The sequence below is a fragment of the Antechinus flavipes genome, chromosome 5 (assembly GCF_016432865.1).
Source record: "Antechinus flavipes isolate AdamAnt ecotype Samford, QLD, Australia chromosome 5, AdamAnt_v2, whole genome shotgun sequence".
NCBI classification, from domain to species: Eukaryota; Metazoa; Chordata; class Mammalia; order Dasyuromorphia; family Dasyuridae; genus Antechinus; species Antechinus flavipes.
This window is the reverse complement of record NC_067402.1, coordinates 194,780,227-194,803,708: the sequence shown is the minus strand read 5'-3', so window position 1 is coordinate 194,803,708 and position 23,482 is coordinate 194,780,227.

Here is a 23,482-nt window from a genome sequence, read left to right as displayed (position 1 = left end):
CCAGGCTCGACAGCAGCTGGGTGCACACACCGTCCTCATTTGCATTGAGAAGCTTCAGTGACATGCAGGGCTGGCTATACACACCAGCTGTAATTGGGTTATGGGGCTGCTAATGTGATTGTGCTGCCTGGAATTGCAAAAACCATGAGTCAGTTAAACATCAAGCTAAATTTATTTGTAGCCAATCAATTTCAGCATCATCCTGACTATACCATACCCTGGAGAGGAGGAGAAGCCCCAAGTATACAAGAAAAAAACCAGAATTATGATATATAAGGGTGTTGATAATTTAGGGACTATTCTAGATGATGGGTTCACAAACTGGGGTCCAGGAGCCCCTCAGGACGTCTGTGGATAGATTGAGAGGGGGAGGATCAAAAATTAAAAATATATATATTTTGAACTCTGTATTTCCATATAATGGGTCCTCCTTGAAATCCTAAGTCTTTTACTTTGTGCATTTAAAAACATTATTTGGAAAAGGGGACATAAGCTTCACCAGACTGCTAAAAGGGCTTATGATCCATAAAAAGATTAAGAACCCCATGATCTAGTCCAACCTTCTCATTTGACAGATGAACAATGCTGGAGATCTCACAGTTAGTCAGTGACAAAGCTGGGAATGAAATCCAGATTTTCTCACGGTCAATTATCTTTCCACTTTTACCTCTCTTTCACCACCCATTTATTTGTGAGCAGATGACCCTGCTCCCCTTGGAAGCATAGAGCCCTCCTTTGTCTCTAGGCAGGTACACAGAGCAAATATAGTTACTTTTAAGGATGTATGTAATCCTCAAGGAATCCCTCTTTGGAAGATGTCTCCATCTTTTCTTGGAAACCCATTGCTGAGTCTTATAACACATTGATCAAACTACTCTAGAGGGGGAAAGTAATGAACAGGGTTTAAGAGACTGGGGCTTTAATCCTGATTCTGTTATTAATTAAGTGTGCGGTCATAGGCGAGCCAACAAAACTCTTCATCTATATACAATGAGACATTTGAACTTAGAAAATTCCTACCTAGATTTATGACTGTTTATGCCAGAGACCCCCTCTTGATATAAAGAACCTTTAGAGGAGTAACTAATTCTCTATATTAGTTATCCTGTCAGGATATGATCTCCCACAAGAGTACAGTCACACACTTTACTTATACAACACATGGATTCACAAAACTTAAAGGATGATCAAGTTTATTATAAGTTGGAGAAAACTCAGAGTCCTCAGAAGAAGTCTTACCCTCCAGTAAGTAGCCCTCCCTGAAATGTCCAGTATAGTCTCAATCTCTTATCAGCATGTTGAAGAGTCAGTGAGGAGACAGTAGGGTCCCCATGGCCTATATTTCCTTTTGAGGCTAAGGTTTCTCTCTTCTCATCTTCCACACCATTCAGCAGGTGGTGGCCAATGACCTTTCATGCTTCTTCAGATGAGTTTCGTGGGCTCATCACGTTTTCTCCTAAGAATTGTACTGTGATGTGCTCATTGATTTTTATTGACTATTGTCTTTATTTAAGCATGCAAATGATGCTTTATCTTAGAGGAGCAGAATGAAATGTTACTAGATTTCCTTTTTGGGGAGCTAGGGAGATTCTTTCCCCCAATATTCTTGAGTCCAGCTCTGATCCATTGGCCAAAAGAAGCCCACTTAGATTTTATCCTGACATTCTGCAAGCCTTTCATCCTTTTGAATACATATAAGTGCCAGGAAGACCATCCTTCCAGTCCTAGATGTCTTCAGAGTCCACTCCTCACACTTGGACAAAGTTAGGCTTTCTCCTTCTCTCACCCTTCTCCCACATCTCCCTCCCAGCATCTCATATTTCAAGATCTAAGATTGGTGGAAGAAGCCTCAAATATCTTTCTTGAAACATCTTGAGTTTGTAGGTGGATGGAGGAAATTGATTGTCATCTTGTCTCTGCAGTTTTAGGACACTTTGCTATTCCTGCTATATAAATCTGTAATTCAGGGGTTCTCAATCTGGGATACATGGATAGATTTTAGGATGCTCATGCTATTGAGGTAGGGAAAATTGCCTCTTTATTTCAATTGGTTTCTTTTTAAATCTTACGCAGTTTCTTTTTTCATTTAAAAAATATTATTCTGAGAAGAGGTCCTTAGTTTTAACCAGACTGACAAAGGGTCTAAGTCATAGAAAAGTTTCGAGAGCATCTTATTATTGTGTCAGTTTTTAATTTGCTGAATCTAAACCTTATTGAATCACAGAATTAAACATTAAAACAAAAAAGAATGATTCTATTTCAGGTAAAGTGATTTGCTTCTGGAGACTCCTGAACTCATTTTGATAGTGATTTTTGGCCATTCCTTTTTCTATTTAGACCTCCAGTAAATTACCCCTTGCTTAATCACAAGTGACAACGAAAGGTACACTTAGTCATGTATCCATTATTGTTTTGCTCTGAGATAGGAGTCTATAGCAAATGTATGAGCAAGGAAGATGATCCTGGTAGATCCTGAGCAGAGTGTCTCACTGATAGAAGCACAGAGTAAGAGAGAGGAATCCCCTGCTAGACCCCTTTAAGGAATAAGTTATATTATAGAATTGTATCTGTCTCAAATTTTCTGGTTTTGTATTTGGGTCTCCTTAACAAATTGCCTACTTTTTTAAAAACATGGCTTACATATTTAAGGCCACACCATTGTTGTTTTGTCTTTAAGTGGCAAAATAAAACCACTTCAAATGTGAGTTCTCAGAGAGCAGGAACTACTCTGTAGAGTGCTCAACATAAGATCTGATACATCTTTATAGATATCAGAGTTAGAAGGGTCATTCAAGATCATTTATTTATCCAGACTTCTTTTTGTTCTGAAGTAGGGTGGAAGATACTTTCAGTGTCTAGAGAGGAGAGAAGTAAGAAAACAGGAAGTGGGGGATAGAGATGACTGGGAAAATAAGACTATAGATCATTCCCTATCTTATTCTTCAGATTCTAGACCACTGGCCTTGGTCCAGAAGCCTTGGATTTAAATGCTGTCTCTGGCATATATTATTAGCAAGTAACTGAACTTCTCAGTACTCAGGCAACTTTCTGAGATCAAGTTATAGATGAACTGTTGATTTGTGTCACTTGGAGGAGAGTTTATATCTGGAGATTGTGAAAAGAAACCTGTTACTAGGTATGTAATGTGGTATTTCTTGTATGGTTAATAAAGAGAAAGAGACTAGCATAGTTTCTCACTTCATTATGTAGCTGGTAGTACAGACAAACTCTGCTAAATGTTAAGGCTACCAAAAATCCATGTTAGATGAAATAGAGATGAGAGCTTTACAGCGGGAAGAGTGAAGAGGAAGAAAAGAGAGAAATGAGGAAGGAAGCAAGACCATTTTGAGGGTGAAGTGGGAGGCTGGGGGAGAAAGCTGTCTGGGTAAAGATTTGAAGGAGATCGGGCTGGTGGGGTGGAGCTGTGTTGGGAAGAGAAAAGGAACTACCTGGTAACTGAATTGGTCTAGTCTCATGTGATTGGGTTAAGATCATTATGGTGGTAGTGGGGAGATTTTGGCAAAATTTATAATATATCATAATATATAAAAAGTAATAACATATCAACAATTCAAAGCAATTCCAATAGACTTGGGTAACAAAGTGCCATCTGTGTCCAGAGAAAGAACTGTGGAGACTGAATATAGATCAAAGCATAGTATTTTCACCATTTAGTTTGTTTGTTTTTCTCATGTTTTTCCCCCTTTTGATCTGATTTTTCTTATACAGCATGACAAATGTAGAAAAATGTTTAGAAGAACTGCACATGTTTAAGCTATATCAGATTGCTTGCTGTCTTGGGGAGGGGAGAAAGGAAGGAGAAAAATTTGTAACAGAGTTTTGCAAAGGTGAATCCTAAAAACTATCTTTGCATGTATTTGGAAAAATAAGATACTATTAAAAACAATAATATACCACTGACAAATGTGAAATGATGTGATTTTAGGTCAAGGATGAGAATAATGAGATCTACCTATATCTCCTAAGAAGCCTGTATAGTTCACTTACTCATCTGCAAGTTGATCTATTTAAGAATCCTCTAGGCCATTTTCTGTGGATATTATTTCAAATGGGTCACCTCTGTTGCTTATTTTCCTTATTCTGATTATGATTTTGATCCAATGTTCCTTGAGGTATGTTTCAAAAACCAAGTCCCTTCTCTGTCTCATACTGAGAGAATCTGGAAAATATTTTTCCACATAAATTAGCTGTGGCCACAGAGTCAAAATTATTAATGACTATTAAAAAGACAACCTTTTGTAGTGACCCATCAGTTTTTTCCAGGGGTAAGTACCATTATCTTCCTGGCTTTCAGAGGCTAATAAGCTGAGAAAAATGGAAGTTCTTCCTTTAGTGTTTTCCTGTTGCCACACAGAGGCAACCCAGTGGGAAAAAATGGATGATTATGAAATAAATCTGTGAATTGAGATCGGAGAAAAGAGTTTGTTGTCTATAGCTTTTCCCACCAGATAATACTGGAAATTAGTCTACTCTATTATTCCCTCAAAGACTTCAGGTTATCATATGGTAGAGGTAAATGAAAATTTTCCTTTTTTCTTCCCAATTTGATTGGCATGGAGTAGAACCTCAGAGTTAATTTAATGTACATTTTCTTAATTATTTATGATTTGGAGCATGCTTTCTTTGATTTCTTCCTTCTTAATCACAAGATCAATGAACATTGTTTATATCTTTAAAAATCTATCAGCTGGAAAATGGCTCTTATTCTTATATATTTGAAAGAGTTTCTGTTTTATCAAAGTTCCTGTTAACTTTACCAAAGAAAATTGATATAAATATTTTTCTAATTACCATTTTCCCTCCAGTTTTAGTTAGTTTGGTTTGTGTAAATACTTCTAAATTTCATGTATTCAAAATTTTCTACTTTATCCTTTGATTCTGTCTTTTTCTTGATCATTGTTTCTGTATTCACAAATCTGAAAAGTAATTTTTTCTTGACTTTTGAATTTGTTTATAATGTCTACATCATATTTATTTAGTGATTATTTCACGATTATTTTTTTTCTTTTCTATTTTCCAGTTTCCCCAGCAGTTTTCATCAAATCTATGAATAATCTCTTTTCTCCAAGGACTGACAACTGGAGTAGAAGCACCTGGGATATGCAATTCCTGAGAGTAGATTTTCCTAGCTCAAAACATAATAGCAACTGGGGCAATGATTGATTTCCTATAAAAAGCATACAGCAGAGACAAATGCATGTATGCCCAATTGGTCTAAAAGGAATAAAATTGTTCCCTGGATAAGGAAAAGGATTGTCCATATAATGCTGCGCAACATCCCATTTGGAATGCAGAGCCATGAGATGCTTGGGTAACTCAGTTATGATCAAAAGGGGAGTGGTCTTTCAGCAATCCCAAATTCTGTTTGCTTTCTGAGAGTACTCTAAAGCAGTGGTATCAAATTGGAAAAGAAACTGGACCCACTAAAACCTACATGAGAATTCCTGTGACTACACATTGATCTAGAAAACCACAAAGGAACATTATATTTTCTAATGAATTTTTATTTATTTTGTTAAATATTTTCCTATTACATTTTAATCTGATTCAGCTACACTCATGTTTGACACCTCTCCACAGAGTGATGCTCTCAAGTCCCCGAGGGATATGGATCACAGGTTATTAGACATCCAAATGTCAAATCGTTGGCATAATGACCCAAGTTAAAGTCCTTCTGAAGCCTTGATAGGCTATTTGAGTGTTTGGGTGTTCCTGTATCTATTTATAGACTCTTGTAAGTCCTTTAAATATCTCTTTCTGTCTCTCTGTTTTTGTTTCTGTCTCTGTCTCTGTCTTTCTCTGTCTCTCTTTGCCTCTCTCTCCATTTCTCTGTCTCTGTCTGTCTCTGTGTCTCTTTTTAAATGAAATAAAAGTGATTTGTCCCACTTATTTTCATTGCTACCTTGAGTTTCTGTCCATGGGAGCTGGGGTTCCGTTATCCATCTTTGGGAATTACTAAATATAAGCTATATTTAGAGGTTTTATAAAATATTTAACTCTGAAGTAACTCTAGGTACAGGCAATATGTCAAAAAGTTAGTAACTGGTGAGATTAGCTCACAGAATCAAACTTAATATGTTGAAGGCCAGAGTTTTGGGAGCTCTAGGTCACACATTACACCTTCATAAATATACTTAGAAGATGTAATTAATAAAATGTAAATTCATGTAAACATATTTGATTGAATAGACACCAAGGATTGAGGGTTGAGAGAACAATTTCTAGTTTGAAAGGGAAGATGCAAAGTACAAGATGCATGTGACAAAATCACAATGGCATTCTCTTTGCCAAAAAATACCTTTATTCATGATAAAAGGTCACAGAAAACAATCCAAAGATGATTTTGTGACATGTTGTTGGGGTAAAATGACATACTTCAGAGGGAGAAGGTAGAAATAAAGATAGGCTCTTGGAAGTGACAAAGATGTGTATCGAAATGTTGGGACTTTCTTAAAGATGCTAACAAGGCAATCTGGGAGAAGTAGCTTCCTTTTTTTGCATACAATTATAGTCTGGGAAAATTGATTCTTTTGTGTATAAGGCAGAATGGACTCTTTTTTTTTTTTTAACATTTCTGACTAAGGAAGAGACTAAGCTGGTGTCAGAGTTCACATCATTAATATCATAATTACAATTACATAAAATTTCATAAACTATTTTGATGATTAAAGGGGGGTTTTCAGATTTAAAAAGATTGGCTATTAACAAAAGGGAATCATTGAAGCTTTCAGAACAAGTGAGTTGCACGATTAAAGCTTTGTGTTACAAAAAATCATTTAACATTGGTACTTGAGAAAAATTGCATCAGGGAGAGACTGGAAATATGGAGACCTCTTTGATAGTTTATTTATTAAATGTTTCTTCTATGTCTAGCACTATGAGAATAAGGCAGATTTCCTGCCCTCCAAGACCACAATGGAAGAGAAGTCCAAAAAGGAAGAGGAAGCATGAGAAAGTATTCATAATGGAATAAATATAAGCCTGTGAGCAAAAATAACTTATAGTTATATTGTTTTAAGAAGAAAAGACTTAGCGGGGCCATTATAACTATCTTCAACTACTTGAGCATCTGTTTCACAGAAAGATGGTAGTTGCTTTGCTTGGCCCTAAAGTTTAAAATGGGTCTCTGAAACTGTAACATAGATGTGTCCTAGTTTCTTCATTTCTTAAATGGAGAGTTGGATTGGATAGTCTTTGAATTCCTATTCAATTATGTGACTATACAAGTTTCCACTGCATTCTATATAACACAGTTTGTTTCTTTCAACAACCTTGCATGGTAGGTAGAAAAGGTATCATCTCTCTTTTGTAGATGAATGCACTGAGGCTCAGAAAAAAGTTAACAAAAAGTGTTTTATAAAGCCTTAAAGTGCTATATAAATGTCATCATTATTAGTAATAATTAATAATATTAAATGATTTGCCTGAAGTCACACAATGGTAAAACTCACTTTAAGCCCAGTGCTTTTCCCAAAATTTTGTATTTAGCATTCATGAGCAAGACATTCATTCCATCTTTCAACTCGGGGCATTTTCTCTAGTTGCCCTCCATGTTTGGAATGCTCTTTCTTTTACACTCCATGTTAGATCTATCCTGGTTCCCTTTAAGTCCCAACTAAAATTTCATCTTTTACATCTTTCCCAACTACTCTAAATTCAAGTGCCTTACCTTTGTTAATTATTTCCTAATTATCCTGTGTATAACTTTTTTGGCTTATATTTCCATGCATGTTGTGTCCTCCATAAGATTGAAAGTTCCTTGAAGGCAGAGATAGAACTTTATAAGTTTAGTGCAACTCTGTCTCACTTAAATACAACTCACATGCAAGTCCAGATGTTACCTGTGAGGTATATATATTTTTTTAATGGTAAAGTTTGATGGAAAAATGAATCACTGATTTTGATCAAAGACTACATTATGTGAAAGCACTTGAGAGGGAGGGGAGGGGAAGCTATTGGAAAAGAAGAAAAAGAACCAACTGGTTTTCATCATCACAATGGAAGCCATTCATTGCCTGGCATTTGAGAAGAGGGAAGGAGAAAAAGAAAGAGGTAAAAATAGAAAGAGCTCTATGTTTGACATTTCCCACAAGGGGCCAGGTTTGGAGGAAAGCAGTAGCCATTCAGCCATAGAGCCAAAACATTATGATTAACTCCCCTATTGTAACTGAGAGCAGGAGAAATGAGAACTGGATGAGTGACAGGCAGGACAAGGGAAGCAGCAGTGGGAAACAGCTCAGTATTGTTCTGGTGGAATCAATGCCCGAGGGAGGCACTTGTGCTCTTGGTTTGAGATCTAGCCCACCCCACATAATAAATTGACTCATCCCATTTATCCTTCCAGATTATCCTTAAATAGACCAAACACTATGTGGTTAGCTATTGGGAGGGCTTCTATCCAAATCTCAAGCTGTCTATCTATTCAATAGAAGCTTGAAATGAATGCAAAACACTTAAATCTTACAATGTCATATACATGTGTTATGCTGATCTCTCTCCTGCCAATGCTCTCCCTCTGTAAGTACCTCAATCCCTACAGCCTGGGGTCATGCTTTATATTTGTTCTATGGACACCTTGTCTTTTCCATTAGAAGGGAAGCTCCTTGAGAGCAGGGATTGTTTCATCCTTTGAATTGACTGTACAACTATAGTACCTGGGACAGGGTCTGTTGCACAGCAAATACTTTATAAATACTCACCGATTTAAAATAACAATCACACCACAAAGAAGTAGCATGGGAGCCTGGAAGATTTGCACTTAAATCCTGCTTCCTATACAATCTGGATGTAGGACCCCAAGCAAATCCTTAGCCTTTTAATGCTTTGGCAATTCTTTAATGCTATATATTGCAGAGGAGATTTCATCTTGCATTGATAAAAAGAGCTGCCTCATCTGGGAAATCCTTATATCAATAAAAGAACTGGGTCCAGTTTCTCTCAAATGAGGCATAATTACTTAAAAATTAGTAGTATTTTACTTTTCCAATTATATGTAAAAATACTTTTCAACATTCATTTTTTGAAAGATTTTATTACTTAAAATCTTTCCTTGTGGAGGAGGAAGGAATTTGGGACCAAAGAAGAACTAGAGATCATCATTGATCTCAAAATAGAAAATTTTGATTATATCAAGTTAAAAATCTTTTGTACAAACAAAACTAATGCAAACAAGATTAGAAAGAAAGCAATAAACTGGGAAAACATTTTTAATAGTTAAAGGTTCTGATAAAGGCCTTATTTCCAAAATATATAAAGCATTGACTCTAATTTATAAGAAATCAAGCCATTCTCCAATTGATAAATGTTCAAAGGATATGAACAGACAATTCTCAGATGAAAAAATTGAAACTATTTCTAGCCATGTGAAAAGATGCTCCAAGATGCTAAAAAGATCTAGAATTTCAAGGGAATTAAGGAAAAAAACGTCAATGTAATGAGGAAACCAAATTATCACTCTTTGCAGATGATATGATGGTATACTTAAGATAGCCCAGAGATTCTAGTAAAAAGCTATTAGATATAATCCACAACTTTAGCAAAGTTGCAGGATACAAAATAAATCCACATAAATCCTCAGCATTTTTATACATCACTAATAAAATCCAATAGGAAGGGATACAAAGAGAAATTCCATTTAAAATAACTGTCAATAGCATAAAATATTTGGAAATCTGTCTGCCAAAGTCAGGAATTATGTGAGTAGAACTATGAAACACTTTTCACACAAATAAAGTCAGATTTAAACAATTGGAAAAATATTAAGTGCTCTTGGATAGGCCAAGTGAATATAATAAAGATGACAATACTACCTAAATTAATCTATTTATTTAGTGCTATACCAATCAGATTCCCAAGAAACTATTTTAATAACCTAGAAAAAATAACAACAAAATTCATAGAGAAGAAGAAAAGGTTGAGAATTTCAAGGGAATTAATGAAAAAAAAATCAAATGAAGGCTGCCTAGCTGTACCTGATCTAAAACTATATTATAAAGCAGCGGTCACCAAAACCATTTGGTATTGGCTAAGAAATATATTAATTGATCAATGGAATAGGTTAGATTCACAGGACAAAATAGTCAGTAACTATAACAATCTAGTGTTTGACAAATCCAAAGATCACAACTTTTGGGATAAGAATTCACTATTTGACAAAAATTGCTGGGAAAACTGGAAATTAGTATGGCAGAAACTAGGCATGGACCCACACTTAACACCATACACCAAGATAAGATCTAAATGGGTTCATGATTTAGGCATAAAGAATGAGATTATAAATAAATTAGAGGAACATAGGATAGTTTACCTCTCAAACTTGTGGAGGAGGAAGGAATTTGGGACCAAAGAAGAACTAGAGATCATCATTGATCTCAAAATAGAAAATTTTGATTATATCAAGTTAAAAATCTTTTGTACAAACAAAACTAATGCAAACAAGATTAGAAAGAAAGCAATAAACTGGGAAAACATTTTTAATAGTTAAAGGTTCTGATAAAGGCCTTATTTCCAAAATATATAGAGCATTGACTCTAATTTATAAGAAATCAAGCCATTCTCCAATTGATAAATGTTCAAAGGATATGAACAGACAATTCTCAGATGAAAAAATTGAAACTATTTCTAGCCATATGAAAAGATGCTCCAAGTCATTATTAATCAGAGAAATGCAAACTAAGACAACTCTGAGATACCACTACATACCTGTCAGATGGCTAAAATGACAGGAAAAGATAATGATGAATGTTGGTAGGGATGTGCGAAAACTGGGACACTGATACATTGTTGGTGGAGTTGTGAACGGATCTAACCATTCTGAAGAGTAATTTGGAATTATGCTCAAAAACTTACCTAACTGCATATCCTTTGATCCAGCAGTGTAACTACTGGGTTTATATCCCAAAGAGATATTAAAGAAGGGAAAGGGACCCATATGGGCCAAAATGTTTGTGGCAGCCCTCTTTGTAGTGGCTAGAAGCTGGAAATTGAATGGATGTCCATCAATTGGAGAATGGCTGAATAAATTGTGGTATATGAATGTTATGGAATATTATTGTTCTCTAAGAAATGACCAGCAGGATGAATACAGAGAGGCTTGGAGAGACTTACATGACCTGATGCTGAATAAAATGAGCAGAACCAGGAGATCATTATATACTTCAACAACAATACTATATGAGGATATATTCTGTTGGAAGTGAATATCTTTGACAAAGAGAAGATCCAGTTTAGTTCCAATTGATCAATGATGGACAGAAGCAGCTACATCCAGAGAAAGAACATTGGGAAATGGATGTGGACTACTTGCATTTTTGTTTTTCTTTCCAGGTTATTTTTATCTTCTGAATCCAATTCTTCCTGTGCAACAAGAGAACTGTATGGTTGTGCACACATATATTGTATCTAAGATATACTTTAATATGTTTAACATGCATGAGACTGCCTGCCATCTAGAGGAGGGAATGGAGGGAGGGAAAGGAAAAATTGGAACAGAAGTGAGTACAAGGGACAATGTTGAAAAATTACCCATGCATATGTTCTGTCAATAAAAAAGCTATAATAAAAAAGGAAAAAAAATTTTAAATTGCCAATGAAGATGGTCTAGCTGTGCCAGACCTAAAACCATATTATAAAGTAATGATCATCAAAACCATTTGGTACTGGCTAAGAAATAGAGTAGTAGATCAGTAGAATAGGTTAGGATCACAGTACAAAACAGCCAATCTAGTGTTTGACAAATCTAAAGACCCCAGCTTTTGGGATCAGAACTCACTATTTGGCAAAAACTGCTGGGAAAATTAGGAACTAGTATGGCAGAAACTAGGCATTGACCAACACTGTATACCAAGATAAGGTTGAAATGGATTCATGATTTAGACATAAAGAGTGATATTATAAGCAAATTAGAAGAATATAAATAGAACAGTTTACCTTTCAGATCTGTGGAAAAGGAACTTGTGACCAAAGAAGAACTAGAGATCATTATTGAACGCAAAATAGAAAATTTTGATTATATTAAGTTTAAAAGTTTTTGTACAAACAAAATTAATGTAGTTAAGATTAGAAGGGAAGCAATCAATTGGGAAAACAATTTTACATTCAAGAGTTATGATTAAAGGCCTTATTTCTAAAATATGTAGAGAATTGCCTCAAATTTATAAGAATTCAAGCCATTCTCCAATTGACAAATGGTCAGAGAATATGAACAGACAATTTTCAGATGACGAAATTGAAATAATTTCTAGTCATATGAAAAGGTGTTCTAATGAGATGTCACTACATGTCTCTCAGATTGGCTAAAATGACGGGAAAAGATAATGACAAATATTGGAGGGGATGTGGAAAAACTGGGATACTAATACATTGTTGGTGGAATTATGAACTGATTCCATTCTGGAAAGCAATTTGGAATTATGCCTAAAAGGCTATCAAACTGTGCATACGCTTTGATCCAGCAGTGTTTCTACTAGGCTTATATCCCAAAGAAATCTTAAAGGAGGGAAAGGGACCCACATGTGCAAAAATTTTTGTGGCAGCCCTTTTTGTAGTGGCAAGAAATTGGAAACTGAATGGATGCCCATCAATTGGAGAATGGCTGAATAAATTATGATATGTAAATGTTATATTATTGCTCTATAAGTAACAATCAGCAGCAGGATGATTTCAGAGAAGCCTGGAGAGACTTACATGAACTGATGCTCAGTGAAGTGAGAAGAACTAGGAGATTCTTCAACACTTCAACAATAAGACTATACAATGATTAATTCTGATGGACATGGCTCCCTTCAACAATGAGATAATTCAGGTCTGTTCCAATGATCTTGTGATGATGAAAGCTATCTACACCGAGAGTGAGGACTGTGGGAACTGAGGGTGGATTACAACATAGTATTTCACTCTTTTGTTGTGGTTTGCTTATATTTTATTTTCTTTCTCATTTTTTTGTTCTGATTTTTCTTGTGCAGCAAGATAATTGTATAAATATACATGCCTATTTTCAATTTAACATATATTTTTACCATATTTAACATATATTGGATTACATGACAGCTAGGGGAGGGAGTGGGTGGAAGGAAGGGAAAATTGGAACACTAGATTTTTCAAAGGTCAATGTTGAAAAAATTATCCTTGTATATTTTTTGAAAATAAAAACTTCAATTAAAAAAAAGATTTTAAGTTCCAAATTTTTCTCCCTTCCTTCCTTCCCTCCACTTCCCTAAGACAGTAAAGAATCTGACATAGGTTATATACAAAGCAATCATGTAAAACATGTTTCTACTTAGTAGAAAAAAGAAACAGAATAAAAAGAAAAACCCATAAAAGTTGCCCCCCAAACAAAAAAGCAAAAATAGTATGATTTTATCTGCATTCAGATTCCATAGTTCTTTCTCTAGATATGGATAGCATATTCTATTATGAGTCCCTTGGAATTGTCTTGGATCATTGTATTGCTGAGAAGAGCTAAGTTCAATCACAGTTGATCATCATGCTGCATTACTGTTACTGTGTACAATGTTTTCCTGGTTCTGCTGACCACTCAGCATCAATTCATGTAAGTCTTTCTACTATTTTCTGAAATCCACATGCTCATCATTTTGTATGCCTTTACATTCATATGCCAAAACTTGTTCAGTCATTCCCCAATTGATGAGCATACCCTCAATTTCTAATTCTTTGCTATCACAAAAAAATGCTATAAAATTTTTTGCAGAAATAAGTTCTTTTCTCTTTATAATGATCTCTTTGGACTACAGAGTTAGTAGTGATATTGCAACTAGGAAAATCACTTCAGAAGTTAGGTAAAGATGCATTGGAAAGGGGAGAGGCCAGACCAGCTTAATAAGGGCCTAAGAAATCATTTAAGTATACAGGATGAAATAAATGCCATATATATAATAGAGGTTGAATTGTCAAAACATGGCTACTGATTAGTTATGTGGGGTGAAGACTTGAGATCTCAAGAATTATTTTATTTTCAACTTATGTGATTGTGGTCTCCTCGACAGAAATAAGGAAATTCTAAAAGAGGAATGGGTTTCAGTGAAGGAAGAAAGGAAATTAAAAATGGAGATAATTAGTTCTATTTATTAGGAGCATTTCAAAGTTTGAGCTACCCAAATATCCTGCATGAAACACCTAATAAGCAGCTGGATTGCTTTGTGGATAGAACATTGAGTCTGGAGTCAGGAATACCTGAATAAACATCTGACCTTAGACACTTATTAACTGTGTGATCCTGGGGAAGTCACCTAACCCAACTGCCTAAATGCACTGGAAAAGAAAATGGCAAACCACTCCAGTATCTTTGCCATGAAAGAATAACCTATGGATAGTTTGGCATTCTCTGGTCCACAGAGTCACAAAGAGTTAGACACAGTAGAATAATAACAATAGACATTTGGTTAAGTGGAATGGGAGCTCAGGAGGTAATAGATTTATAGATCTATGAGTCATCTGCACAGAGATGGTAATTAAAAACTTAAAGGTTATAAGAAAGGATTTAGTACAGTGGACTCACTCTCAACTAATCATATGGGGTGGCCAACTCAGATATTCCTGCCCTAATTTCCTTATTTTTCTCTGGAAGAGTTTTTGACCATAAGACAAGGCAATAAGTAGGTAGCATGAGGGCAAAGGAGTAAATCAAACAAACATCATGGGATGCTAGCAGGTGTTGTAGATGTGGAGTCAGGCATTTTGGGTGCAAATCCTACCTTCAGTGCTTAGTAACTGTGCATCCACTAGCAAGTTATTTATTCTTTGTAAGTTTTAGTTTCCTTATCTTTAAAATGAGATAATATTGCTAGGTAAGCTAGTATCTTAATGTGAGCTATCATCATATTTAAATTTTGCACATGAAAAGCTCCAATCAATCAGCAAGCATTTATTATTTACTATGTACCAGGCACTATGCTAATATCGCAAATACAAAATCAAAATCAAAATAAAAAATTTATCAAGAAATTTGCATTCTTTAGAAATGAAATCTTTAAGTAGATGTAAAATACATGCAAAATTAATAAATGGATTTTTCTTTGGGGAGGAGGTACTAGTGTCTGAGAGATTAAGTCAAAGAAAGATTGAGGAATTCTTGGAGTGTCATAGCAATGTTGGAGGCAAAAGTGGGACCCATGTTTTCTGATACTCAGACCAACCAATATGTGGTCTATAATACTATATTGTTGTCCATTTGGAGAAATTTAAAACTCTCCTAACTTCTTTACTCATAATGAAATCCAAAAATTACCTTTGAGAAGGAAAAGGCAGAAGAAAAAGAGAGGAAGAAACTTGGGAAAAGAAAGGAGTAGAGCATATATAGATCTGGCTTACTCCTCAAAATGTGCACTGCTACTGGCAAGTTGAATGATTACTACTTTGAGTTCTATGTATAATTCTAAAAGTAACTATGTCCTGACCAGTGTGCTTCCCCCTTAGTTGTTAGATGGTAGACACAATTAGATTTTAGAAAAGGCATTTACTTGTCACCAAAAGAATAGTAGTTGTAAGTCATTTCCTCAAGAAACCTAAGTATACTGTCTCACAAAAACATATGGTATATGGAAAAGAAAGGATAGGGAATAAATATTAATTAATGCTTGCTGATTGATTGGAGCTTTTCATATGCAAAACTTAAATATGATGATAATAGCTCACATTAAGATACTAGCTTAACTAGCAATATTATCTCATTATTAAAAAAAATTAAATTAAGTGTTGCACTTATTACCCACTTTCTTGGAGGCCACTTTCCAGTTATATGTAGGGGTAGGAGAAAAGGAGGTACTAAGGTTTTTTGCCTTAATACATGGTTTTATCAGCATGAGGGAGGGAGTCACCCTGTCCTCTAGAGACAGATGTAACAAGATTCCCTAGCCAATACTTGTTAAGATATTTTTGAAGAAGCTAACAATTCTGATTATACCAATGAAAAAATGTTTCTTCCAGCTACATGGTAGACCAACACAGTGTGCCCACAAATACTCTAGTCCTCCGAGGTCTCAGGAACAAGTCCCTAGCCTCTTTCTCATGGATGGTGCCATCTTAACAAACTGATGGCGTCTGCCCATGTGCTCCATTACATATATATCATATAGATATGTAAGATACTCCTCCAAAATAGAAAATGGTTTGGCTGCTAAATGGAAATAATACTTTGTTCAAATAATAAAAATAAATCAACTTGGGCAGAATATAGGGTAATGTCCTCTTCTTAGGCAAACAATTAGGATTTGTAAAGAAATGTGATTTTCAGATGGGATTTGAGAATTTCTATTGCCAAGGGATGAGGAATGGGGAATTTCTTTTGCATATATAAATAGGCTTGAATAATCTTTTAAAGTATATAAGGTGTGAAGAGTTTGGCAGATAGTTTGATCTCTTGATGTTATGAGTAGTAATGCAACATTCCGATACCCATCATTTATGCTTTTCCATTGATATGTGACCTTTCCTCTCATATGCTTTCTTTTTCTCTTACCTCTCTTTGAGGATATATCTTGCATTCCAACCTATTTATACCCAGCCTGTATCTCTCCATTGCCCTTTATGTGACCCTCAATTGTGATTCCTCAGAGATTACAGTGTTCCATGATTCACAGCCAGATTACATTACTAGAAGAATATTGATGTAAAAAGCTGGCTTTTTGTTTCAGGGAAAAGCTTAAGATCATTAAAAATGTGCATTTCAGGGTATTTTCTAGTTCCTCCTCAATTCTGGGCCCAGTCTGTAGTGTCTGTCTAAAATGTATGTACTGAAGGATCAGTCTTATGTGCTCTCCAAATGAATACAATGATAGATTATCATTGATGCATATGCAATATGCATTTCTTATGATTTTTCTTAGATGTATGATTGGATCCATCTTTTCTAAGTGATTATGGATCTTATTTAGGAGACTTGCCAGTGTTTCTGGGACTTGTGACCATCAGCAAAATGCCATTTTCAAAAAGGATCAATAGAAGGATTTCAACTAGATGGCACAATGGAGTATTTATATTGGAATTAAGAATTGTTTTTTGTCTTTTATTTTTGAAGAGAACCAATGACGTTACAATGATGGTGTAACATGGTAAGGTGTATGGATGCTGATTTATATACAAATTGGATTTAAGGAAAGCAGAGTTGCACAAAGTAGTCAGTCTTGCTCTCTCTTCTAGTCTTCAAAGTCCAGTAACAAGACAAAAAGTCAAGACAATTAGAGATGTCCCAGGATGTAATGGATGGATTTGACATCTTTGATGTCTTACCATATTCTAAGTACCTGACAGCACCTGCGTTAGCAGTTGTTCTCATATGTCCATTTCACTTTACATGCTTGGGATAGTCATCCCCCTAACTTACCAATTGGCTTCAGGTCTATTATCTACCATGATGATTTTTATCAAGGTATGCCCACTACATATACTACAGCTTCTTGGAGCCACAGGTGAGAGTTAGTGAGAGGTAAATAACAAAGGTGGATGAGCATCCCTGAAAAGGATTTAGTAAGTCTTCATAGCAGACCTGCTAGTCCTCCCTACACATTCCAGGAGTCAATAATACCCAAATCCAAATGCTATTCTGGAATAATATATAATATTATATTATAATATATTAACATATTATAATAATATAAGAATATATAATATAATAATAATATTCTATAAGAAATGGTCTATCAGAAAGACTTACAAGAACTTCTGTTGAGTGATTTGAGCAGAACCAGGAGAATATTATAGATAATAACAGCAACATATCTGATGATCAACTCTGATGGACTTTAGCTCTTTTCAGTAATACATTGATCCAAGACAGCACTAAGGGACTCATGATAGAAAATGCTAACCACATTTAGAGAAAGAACTATGGAATCTGAATATAGCTTAAAGCAAACTATTTTCACTTTTTTTTCTTTCTCATGGTTTTTCCCTTTTGTTCTGAGTCTTCTTTCAGAAGATGACTAATGATGTGGAAATATGTTTGACATAATTGTATATGTATAACCTATAACAGATTGCTTGTTGTCTTGGGTAGGGGGAAGGAAGGGAGGAAGAAAAATTTGAAGCCAAAATCTTACAAAGATGAATGTTAAAAATTATTTTTACATATAATTGGAAAAAATAAAATATTACTAAGCAAAAAAAAGACATTCTCCCAAAAGTATATAAAAAGGTCGGGGAAAAGTGGGCTCAACTTTAAAGAGGTGCATGTGGCCAAGGAAGGAAGCTCTTGATTTCTGGAAGTTCTTTTCTCCAATACATGGGGTCCCTCATGGATGTACATGGACATGTACATAAATGGATAGACCCTTTGTAGAACTGTGAGTCCAATCTATCTTTGGCTTTTGATACAGACCCCACCACTAGCCACAACTGTCTAGTGCTAGAATGCCAATTGGAAGATAGAAACTCCCAAATCTTTTAGACTATTAAAGTCAAACTCAGATAGAAATGGATCCTTCCAAGCTGTATATTGACTTAGAAAACCACAAATTAACATTATCTATATTGCAGTATTTTTATTAATTTATTTTTTAAAATTCCCACATATTTTAATCTGCTTCCAGCCTTACTTGAGAAATTTGTTAGATGCATGTGGTTACCTCTGAGTATGATACTTCTACTTTCACCCCTTGAAACTTGCAAAATTCTCTTTAGACTAAACAATGAAGATTTCACTGGCTATCCAAAAGAAATCTGAAAAAAAGACCAAAACTAAATACAGTTTTTTAGAAATTAGCTTTAGATCAATAGCTCATATCATATACCAAGATAAAGTCAAAATGGACACATGACCTAGATATGAAAGAGTATATTATAAGCAAAAAAAAAGCAAAGAAGAAATTTCTTGTTAGATCTATGGATAAGAGAGGAAGAGTTCATGACCAAAAAAAAAAAAAAAAGGATAGAAATGATCACAGAAGATTTTGATTGTATCAAATTATGAAGTTTTCCTATAAACAAATCCAAGACAGCTAAGATTATAATGGAAATAAACTGAAAAGACGTTGACAACAAGTTTCTCTGATAAAAATGTCTTCTTTCCAAAATACACAAGGAATAAATTCAAATTTATAAGAACAAGAGCTAATACATAATTTGACTAATTATTGAGATATGTGAACAGGCATTTCTCAAGGGAAGAAATCCAAGATACTTGTTTACATGGAGAAATGGTTCCAAATTACTAACAATCAGAAATATGCAAATTAAAGTAATTTGATTAAAAAAGAAAATGTCAGATGTCAGTGTATCTGTGTATTGGTCATTCATAAAAGTAATTTGGAACTATTCCCTAAAAGAGATTAAACTTAACATACCCTTGAATCTATCAATACTACTAAAATGATCAATTTCTGAAGATTAAAGAAAGAGAAAAAGAACCTATATATAAATTTTTTAATAAGAATTCTTATTGTAGTAGCAAAGGATTGGAAACTAAGAGGGTGGTCATCAATTTGGAATGGCCAAAAAAATTATGGTGGAAGAGTTTAATGGAATACTATTGTGCTGTACAAAATGACAAAGGGGTTGTTTCAAAGAAACCTAGGAAAATTTGCACTGGAGTTGATGACCAAAACAATTTATACTATAATAACATTGTAAAAACAACTTATCAGTACAAGGATAAACCATGATACCGGTGATTAAGCATATTTCCCAAATCTTGACAAAGAGACAATGTACTAAATATGCAGAATGAGTCTCATTTTTGGACACAGTCAAGGTGGAAATTTGTTTTTCTGGACTATGCATATTTTTCTTTCTCCATCTGAGGTAGAGAAAAAATACTTATTAATTGAATAATACTAAAATTAGTGTTATTCATCTCCTGAAAGTTGTAGAATGATAAACTTTTTAGACATAGATGTTACATTAAAAATATTAGAGAGTCCATTTTGTCTTTATCCTCCATTTTGTAAAACTAAATTTCAACGGCTTTTAAGTCACTTGATTTTGGTTGTCTCAAGATTACTTTCCCCCCCAAATTCACTCAATTTAAGGAATATCACAAAATTATCCTTTTCCCTCTCATCTCAGTGACTCCTGATCCTCTTTACCAGTCAGAAAACAAGTGCCTCAATTTTTGTAATCTTGTTTTTTACCCTCCCTCAAAATTGCATATTAATAACAACACAGACAATGTGGGCCTTTTGTTTTGACTACACATATTTATATGTCCCCCAGTCTGGGGGAATTGAAACTATAAAAGGACAGTAATAAGATACACTTAGGGAAAAAAAAGAGAACAAAAAGGTCACTGAGGCATCTTTTTTTAATAGCAAGAAAAAGACATAATAAAACCCTGCAGTTTCATGCACAATCCTCTTTTCCTATTCTATTTTGTATATTTTATTTGGCTTTTTGAGGTCAGAATAAAAAATGATGTTAAAATATGTGATTTTGTTTCAGAGAAAACCTTGAGGTCATTGAAAGCACTGAACAATTTTCCAGATAAAATCCAGGCCACTCTTTTCCTCTTATTCAATTTTGAGTCCATTATTGCAATAACCTCCTAACTGGTCTCTCTGATTCTATTCTTACCTTGCTCCAATTCAAACTATAGTTGCCCAATTAATATTCCTAATGTACAGCTTTGATAGTGTTACTTCTGCTTCTACCTTCCTTTCTAGATTTATTCTATCCTTCTCTTCTCTATCTTCTTTATGTTGCAGAGAAACTGTACTGTTCCCTGAACTCAGCCTATTTTATCTCCTCCCATGTTTACAACTTTGCTCACATCATTCTCTACAAGTGTAATAATGCACTTGGGCCCATTTCTATCATCTTCCCCCATCTCAGCTGCTTAAAATCACCTTCATCTTTAAACTCATACTCAGATGCCACTTTCTTCATTAATCCTTTCCTAATCCTTTTAAATAAAGCTCATTTTTGAAAATAGAGCAGAGAATAGAGTCAGCAAACTACATGGACTAGATGGTCTTTGAGTTTTCTTTCAATTCCAAAATTCTGTGTTTTTGTAACTAATGATCCACGATTACTAGAGAGGAAACAGCTGGTAGTGCAGTAGATAAAACACCCCTCTGTGTCTTTTATGTCTAGGGAAACTCTACTAGAATTAGAAATGGAATTAGGAATGGGATTAAGATTAAATAGAGTATCTGAGGGTCTTTGATCTCTTCCCTTTACTTTTCCAATCTCTATGCCTTTACTAATGATGTTCCTATGCTTGGAATGCTTGACTAGGAAAAATCTAAAAATAATCAATAAAGTTATGGTAAGTGAACATGTAGGAAAGGAAGTGATGAACATAAAGAACCAATATGACTTCATCAATAACAGGTTATGTCACATTAGTCTTATTTCCTTTTTTGGACAGCATTACTAAAATAATAGAAAAGGAGGATGTTTTAGATGTGATTTGCCTATGCTTTAGTAAAACATTTTGGTAAAGTGTTTCATACTATTTTATTGGAAAAGATGGGAATTTGTGGAGGAATGGATAATACTTATATGGATTTGGAACTATTTGAATGGCCAGACTCAAAGACAGTTAAGAGGCTTCCAATGCAATACCAGAAGATCTTAGGTGGTCTTATACTGTTTGACATTTTTGTCATGGACTTAGATAGAGGCATGAATAAGATATGCTTGGCAAATCTAAAGATGAAACAAATCTGGGAAGACTAGCTAATTCTCTGGATGAAAGGACCAGAATCTTTTTTTTTTTTTAATAATTATAACTTTTTATTGACAGAACCTATGCTTGGGCAATTTTTTTTTTTTTTTTACAAATTATCCCTTGCACTCACTTTTTCCCCCTCCGTCCTTCCATCCCCTTCCCCAAATGGGAAGCAGTCCTATATATGTTAAATATGTCACAGTATATCCTAGATACAATATATGTGTGCAGAACTGAAGTTCTCTTGTTGCATAGGGAGAGCTGGATTCAGAAGGTATAAATAACCTGGGAAGAAAAACAAAAATGAAAACAGTTTACATTCATTTCCCAGTGTTCTTTCTTTGGGTGTAGCTTCTTCTGTCCATCATTGATCAATTAAAACTGAGTTTGATCCTTTCTTTGTCGAAGAAATCAACTTCCATCAGAATACATCTTCATATAGTATCGTTGTTGAAGTATATAATGATCTCCTGGTTCTGTTCATTTCACTTAGCATCAGTTCATGTTAGTCTCTTCAAGCTTCTCTGTATTCATCCTGCTGGTCAGAATCTTTTAAAAAAATTTTAATTGAAGTTTTTATTTTCAAGACATATGCAAGAATATTTTTTCAACATTGACTCCTGAAAAACCCCATGCTCTGATTTCCCTCTCTTGTAGAGGAAGAAGGAAAAATTTTAAAAAATGAGAAAGAAAATAAAATTCAAGCAACCCACAACAAAAAGAGTGAAAATGCTATGTTGTGATCCACATTCAGTTCCCACAGTCCTCTCTCTGAGTGTAGATGGCTCTCTGCATCACAGGTCTATTCGAACTGGACCGAATCATCTCATTGTTAAAAAGAGCCACATTCATCAGAATTGACTCTTACATAATCTTGCTGTTGCTCTGCACAATTATCTCCTGGTTTTGCTCATTTCACTTAGTATCAGTTTATGTAAGTCTCTCCAGGCCTCTCTGAAATCATGAAAGGACCAGATTTTATAAGGAACTCAATAAACTAGAACACTAAGATGAATCTGATAAGATGAAATCCAATAGAGATAAATGTAAAGTCTTCATTTGAGCTTTAAAAATCAGCTTCACAAGTACAAGATAGAGACGGCATGGTTAAAAAGCAGTTTCTATGAAAAAGATCTAGAAATCTTGTATATTCCAAGATAAGTATGTATCAGCAATTTAATGTGATTGTCTCCCTCTTCTCCACCTTCTCTCCCCCAAATAATGTGATCTTGGAGCACATGAAGAAAGGCATAACTTTCTGGAATGAGGAGATGCTGCTGCTCATTTGTTTCAGTAGTGTCCAACTCCTTAAGATCCCATTTTGGGATTTTTCTTGGCAAAGATACAGGAGTGTATTTCCTTCTCCATTTTAAGGCTAAGAAACTGAGGCACATAGGATTAAGTGACTTGAACAAAGTCACAGAGCTATCAAGTTCCAGAGTCAGAATTTGGATTCATGAGAATGAGTCTTCCTGATTGTAAGATTGATACTCTTATCTACTGTGCCATCTAACTACACTGAGGATATATATTTGGAATACTAATGCTCAGCTCTGGACCTCACAATTTAAGGACATTGATAAGTTGAAGAGCAAGCATTCAGAGGACAACCAGTTTAGTGAATTTCCTTTAATCTGTGTTACATGTGGATGAGTTTAGGAAATTGAGGCTTTAAATTTTTTTTTTTTCATGAAAAAGACTCAGTGTGGATATCATGATTGTCTTTAAGTAACTGTCATATGGAAGAGCAACTTATTCTTGTGGTCCAGAGGGAAGAATCAGCAGCAACGAGTTTAAGTTGCAGAGAAGCAGTTTTGGTTTAATGGCATGCAAAACTTTCTA